Source organism: Prunus mume, linkage group LG3, assembly GCF_029339155.1.
Source record: "Prunus mume cultivar Tortuosa linkage group LG3, ASM2933915v1, whole genome shotgun sequence".
Lineage (NCBI taxonomy): Eukaryota > Viridiplantae > Streptophyta > Magnoliopsida > Rosales > Rosaceae > Prunus > Prunus mume.
Window position 1 is genome coordinate 23,522,497 of NC_142700.1, and position 6,020 is coordinate 23,528,516.

At 35.3% G+C, this 6,020-nt stretch overlaps 1 pseudogene; it reads left to right on the forward strand.

Annotated features, from left to right (window-relative positions):
• Positions 1-5,198: 5,198 nt before the first annotated feature.
• Positions 5,199-5,742, forward strand: LOC148919152 (uncharacterized; annotated as a pseudogene).
• Positions 5,743-6,020: the final 278 nt, after the last annotated feature.

Here is a 6,020-nt window from a genome sequence, read left to right on the forward strand (position 1 = left end):
ATTAACACCCCTTCAAGTTTTAGGCTTCTATATATGAGGTAGATGAAAACTTGATGATTTCATCTTTAAAAGCATATGTAAATGACAAAATCAACCTCAATGAATGCATGAGCAATCTAATGTCAAAGGCTAACTTTGTCATTTGGAGAATTTTTTATACATATAAAATCATCAATTTTTGAATGAAAAATCAACGAAAATGAGTTTTGTGAAAACAATTTAAAACCTCAGGGGGTGCTCGTGTAATTTCCAAAACCTCAAGGGGGGTTTTGTAAAAAAGTTGAAAACCTGAGGAGGTGTTAGTGTAAATAACTCATATGAATATAACGAATTGGGCACCTTGTTGATGATTGCCTATCACAATTGTTGTTCGGTGCTATGTGACTGGACTTATTAAATTGTTGTTAATACCATATCATATAAGTATATTGTTAATATCATGTCATAGAAATACAGTGTTAATATTATTTCATACAAAAAACTCAACAACAAAAAAACCCAAAAAAGCCCAGCAAGACATTTAATATCTTTTGCAGAAACCACATCCAATTGTTCACAATTTCACCAAAAACAATCGCAAAGGCATAAGGAAATACCTGTACAAGAAAAAAAAATACATTATGTCATAGAACTATGTTCCTAGAAAAAATCACATTATGCATATCATAAACTTCAAGTGCACAACTATATATAGAGCAAAATATAGAACATGCTTTGTTACTGAAAATCAGTTAATACTATATAGAGCATGCTTTGTTACTGAAAATCTATTAATACAATATAGAGCATGCTTTGTTATTGTAAATCTGTTAATACTATTTAGAGCATGCTTTGTTACTGAAAATCTATTAATACTTTGTCATAGAAGTACACTATTAATACTATGTCATAAAAGTCAACTCAGTTGCAGGGTATGAACAATATAACAACTGTTCATACCACTTACTAGAAGTAAACAACTGTTCATATCACTTACTGGAAGTTAACAACTACATCATTTCATTTGCATAATAGATACGATAAAGAATCCAAATAGTACCAAACATCAAAACCAAGTCAACACTAAACATTGTTTTGTGCATAATGTAAATGATTACCTGGCATTCGTGTGTATCAGTCCCAATTGATCAATAATGAAAATGATTACTTGAGCATCAATGTGAAGGTCCACCTCATCAGCAGTAGCCTAGAAACCTGGATTATTTTGTGCAACAATATCTAATGCCTTGCTGAGATCATCAAGCGACAATATGGTAAGGGCTACCCCAAGTTCTCTTCTCTTCAATCGACATTTTTCTGAAACAATGTTCTCAAGATAAGATATGGTTGCTGGAGAAGCATTCATATGCAACTATGTTCATGCACAAAAATACACAGAGTTGCTCTTTCTGTCCACATGCACTCGCACATTGCCATAGCATGCAAACACACATCAATAATACAGATTTTACAAATAAATTTTTATTTCATTGCATCAATAGGTAGATGTAAAACATATTAAACTAAGATACAATGTTACTGAATAACCTGCACTTCTGAACAACCATTTCTTAGAGTTCTTCCAAATGCATATCAACCTCATAAAGCTGAAAACAAGAGATCATAATATAGTCCATTAAATGTTTAGTCGTTGAAATAAACTATATCTACAAAGGCTTCCATTCAATGTTAGTCATATGCATATAATAAGGTTTGAAGTCATAAATCAGCAAAAAAATAGTTAAACAAGAGCTTTAGTTTATCTCTATATACCAAACAAACAACATTACTGAACCCCAAATCATATTACACTATCTGTTCAAGAAAGAGCACACCATGTTGGGATATACCTCTTCAATAACTTTAGGAAGAAGCTAAGCCACTTCTCCACCAATAACCTAGATCACTGAGAATCTAAATCCAAGAACAGTAATAAGAGGAGTTCTTAGCTCCATCTCCGTCCGAGATTGACGAATGTTATCCAACGATCTCTGCCTTCTTTGCCGGGCTCATTCCGCCAGAGGAGTTTTTAGCTCCATCTCCGTCCGAGGTTGCTGTGGTTGACATCGCTTGAATTTGACGGTGCTAGAGAAGGAATTGGAGGTGTGTCGTCAGCCGACGGAGATTAAGACGGAGATGATAGCGATGGCGCCAGAGGTGAAGAAGGAGGTGGTTCGTTAACCTAGCCATTGTTGAAGAAGAAGAAAGTTTGAGATGCTCGTTGATGAAGATTGAGTTTATTAATAGACAATGAAAAAGGGCAAAACAGTAATCAAACAAGGTTTTGAATTTAAGAAATCAATACCGGTTAATTTTTGGGTTTATTTTGGGTTTGTTTGTATACATTGAATGGTACAGGGTTTCTTTATAGAACTATGTCTAGGAATGAGTATTTAACTAATTTTGTATATTTTTAAACCTAACCAATTTAAACCTTCTGTTAAGTTGACCGTGTGGTCAATCGTTAACTCGACGTGGCATTGTTGAACCCACCCATAAACCGACTTGCCAACTCCCTTTAATATTTTTTTAAAATCAATAATATTAATGTTTTTTAATCATTTTATATTATTGATTTAAAAAAAATTATATTAAATGGAGTTGGCCAGTCAATTCATGGGTGGGTCCTACAGTGGCCACGTTTGTGCAACCTTGGCATTCTACTTGGAGAACTCGATATCTTCCATGTCTTCATCAACTGTCATGATTCTCAATAAGTCCTTCATGAATTAATTTATTTTATTAGGGCTACGATGTAGCCTAGCTATGAATACTCAAATTCTTTGATATTGTTAATTTTATTTATCTATACATGTTGAGTGGGATTAGCTAGGTGAAATCGGTGCCCTAGTGCTTTATCATCTTTGTTTTCATCTTTTACATTGTTTACTTGATCTCAATTTACTTTACTTGCTTAATTAGATTTTAATCATCATAATTCTCTTTTCATTTAAATTCAAATATAATTAGAAATAAATCACGCTAATATTTAATAGATTACTTGATCCCTGTTGGAACTAATACTCTAGTTACTACTATATTAATTTGAGGGATATTGTCCACTTGGAATTAATCACATCAAATTTTGGCACCATTGCTGGGGATTGACTTACTCTGTTAATATTAGTGTGCTTTATTTTCTAGTTATACTTTGAATATTTAAATAGTTAATTTTTTTTTAAAATTTTATTTCAGGAACTTCTTTAGTGTGCTTACTACTATATTAACGTGAGAGATTCAGACCACAAACAAATCAAAAGGAAACAACAAAACGCCAGCCCACAAACATCCAGCTTGCAAGAAAGAGAAGAAAAAAAAAAAAAAAGGGAAACAAGGAGTTTTTTCACACAGCCATCAGGAATTCAATTCCCATTTCAATTCAACTTCCTTTTTCCTGTTAAAATTAAAACTTTCCAATTTCCTTTGGGTTTTACCATTAAAGTTTTTTTCCTTTTCCTAATTGTGTTTTGGTTTTGTTTCCTTTTTTAATTATGTTCTTCTCTCCTTATTTAAACAATCCTTTGTACTTGTTTGCGGGTACAACAACTTCGTTTCTAAGCATATGGTGAATGATTGGTACCCGCTCTTCTACTAGCCAACTAGTTGAATTAGAACCTGAGATTGAACAAAAGCTTCGAGCAATTCGTAAGAGTCAAAAACAAGACAGAGAGAAGAAGAATCAACAAGGAGAAGACGAGATGGCCCTTATACAGAATGAAACAATGGGAGACCTTGATATTCCAACAATTCCGACGTCACCTTCAAGCATCATTCTCCCTGCAGCTGCCAGGAATTATGAATTGAAAAATATCCATTTTAATATGATGCCTTCTTTTCATGGATTAAGTTATGAAGATCCTTTAGCTCATATTAGAGATATTTTTAACATGGTTTCTAGCATGGCTTTGACAGAGGGAGTCACCGAAGCACATCTCAGGACGAAAGTCTTTTCTTACACATTGAAAGATAAAGCAAAAATGTGGCTCAATTCCTTAAGACCTGGATTATTGACTAGCTGGACAGAGGTTCAAAACAAGTTCTTGGTGAAGTTCTTTTCGACTAAGAAAACTAATGCATTAAGGGATAAAACCATGCAATTCAGTCAACAGCCCGATGAGTCATTTTCAGAAGCTTGGGAACGGTTCAATAATTTTTTTAATACAGTGTCCTCACCATGGTTTGCCTACTCTAGTTCTCATGCATATTTTTTATAAGGCACTAACCGTTTTGAGTAAGGCTGCAGTGAACAACTATGCAGGTGGATCTATTAAGAACAAGACACCAACTGAATGTCAAACTTTGTTTGATACACTAGCAATTGAAACACAGCATTATAATACAAGAGGTAAGCGTGCTGGAATTTATGAAATTGGTAGTTCTAATGCTTTTGCTTCTAAAGAGCAGGTTGACGTCATAACCAGTAAATTGGATGCCGTGCTTGCCATGAATGGGAGAGCACCAACACAAGAGATTTGCTCCATTTGTGCTGTTCCTGGTCATGCCACTAGATCTTGTCCTCATGAAGTTGATTTTCCAGAATTTCTGCAAGAACAAGCCAATATGGTGAATACCTATAGACGTCCTGGCAATGATCCATTCTCTAACACACACAATCTGAGATGGGAAAGGCACCCTAATTTTTCATGGAGCAATACTCAGAACGTACAACAACCACCACTGGGGTTTCCACCTCAAGAGAAGAAAATAAATTTGGAAGATGCTCTTACTCAGTTAACTATGTCTACCACCCAATTTAAGACTGAAACCAAAACCCAACTTCAGAATCAGAGCGCTTCTATTTGGAACTTGGAGATGCAAGTAGGCCAACTAGCTACTATATAGAGTGAAAGAAGCCAAGGAGTATTGCCAAGCCAAACCGAGATCAATCCGAAAATTCAAGAACGTGTGAAGGCAATCACACTTCAAAATGGGAGACCCATCAAAACTGCTGTAAATTTGGACACAGAAAAGCACCACCAATAGTTGAAAGAAACGGAAAAAACTGAAGACAATAGCCTACATACCGTCATGAGCTCCACCGAAAATTCAACAAAAACTGAGCAGCCACCATCCCAAAATCTCACTTCAAAATCCTATGTTCCACCGATTTATTTTCCACAACGCTTGAAGAAAAATAAGAAGGATGCATAGTTCTCCAAATTTCTTGAAATTTTTAGGAAATTGCAAATTACCATTCCATTTAGTGAAGAATGGAGCAAATGCCAAACTATGGAAAGTTCATCAAGGACATCTTAAGCAAAAAGAGACATTTGGAAGATACAGAGATGGTGGAATTGAGGGAGGAGTGTAGCCCAGTAATACAAAGTCATCTACCACCTAAGCAAAATGATCCAAGGAGGTTTTCTATTCCTTGCACCATTGGCACTGTTTCTTTTCAAAGAGCATTGTGTGATCTAGGTTCTAGTATTAATTTAATGCCTTTGTCTGTACCTAAAAGAATTGGCTTGGGGGAAATTAAGAAATCTAATATTTCTTTGCAGATGGCTGATAGATCACTTACATATCCTGATGGCATTCTTGAAGATGTACTAGTGAAAGGTGGATAAATATATATTCCCAGCTGATTTCATAGTTTTGGATATGGAAGAAGATGTCGACATTCCAATTATTTTAGGCCTCCCATTTCTCATTACAGGAAGAATGATAATTGATGTAGAAAAAGGTTCTTTCATCCTACGAGATGCTGAGCAAGAGGTGGAATTCAAAGTTTTTTATGCAACCACGTGCCTCATTGATTCATAGTATTGTTTCCGTTTAGAAGCAGTACATCATGTTGTTCGACCACAATTCATAGCGGACTACCCAAAAGATCCACTAAAAGAAAGTTTGGTTCATGAGATAGAGGTAGGAGAGGGGCCACACGTGCTAAAAATGGTGAACTCATTGGAAACCAAGGCCATCCCAAGCACCATTGCTGCACCAACCCTCACTTTGGAAAGATACTTGGAAAAAATTTGTAATCAACAAAAGGAAACCTTCACTCTCCATGATCCTGGGTGATAATCATTCCAAAAGTCAGG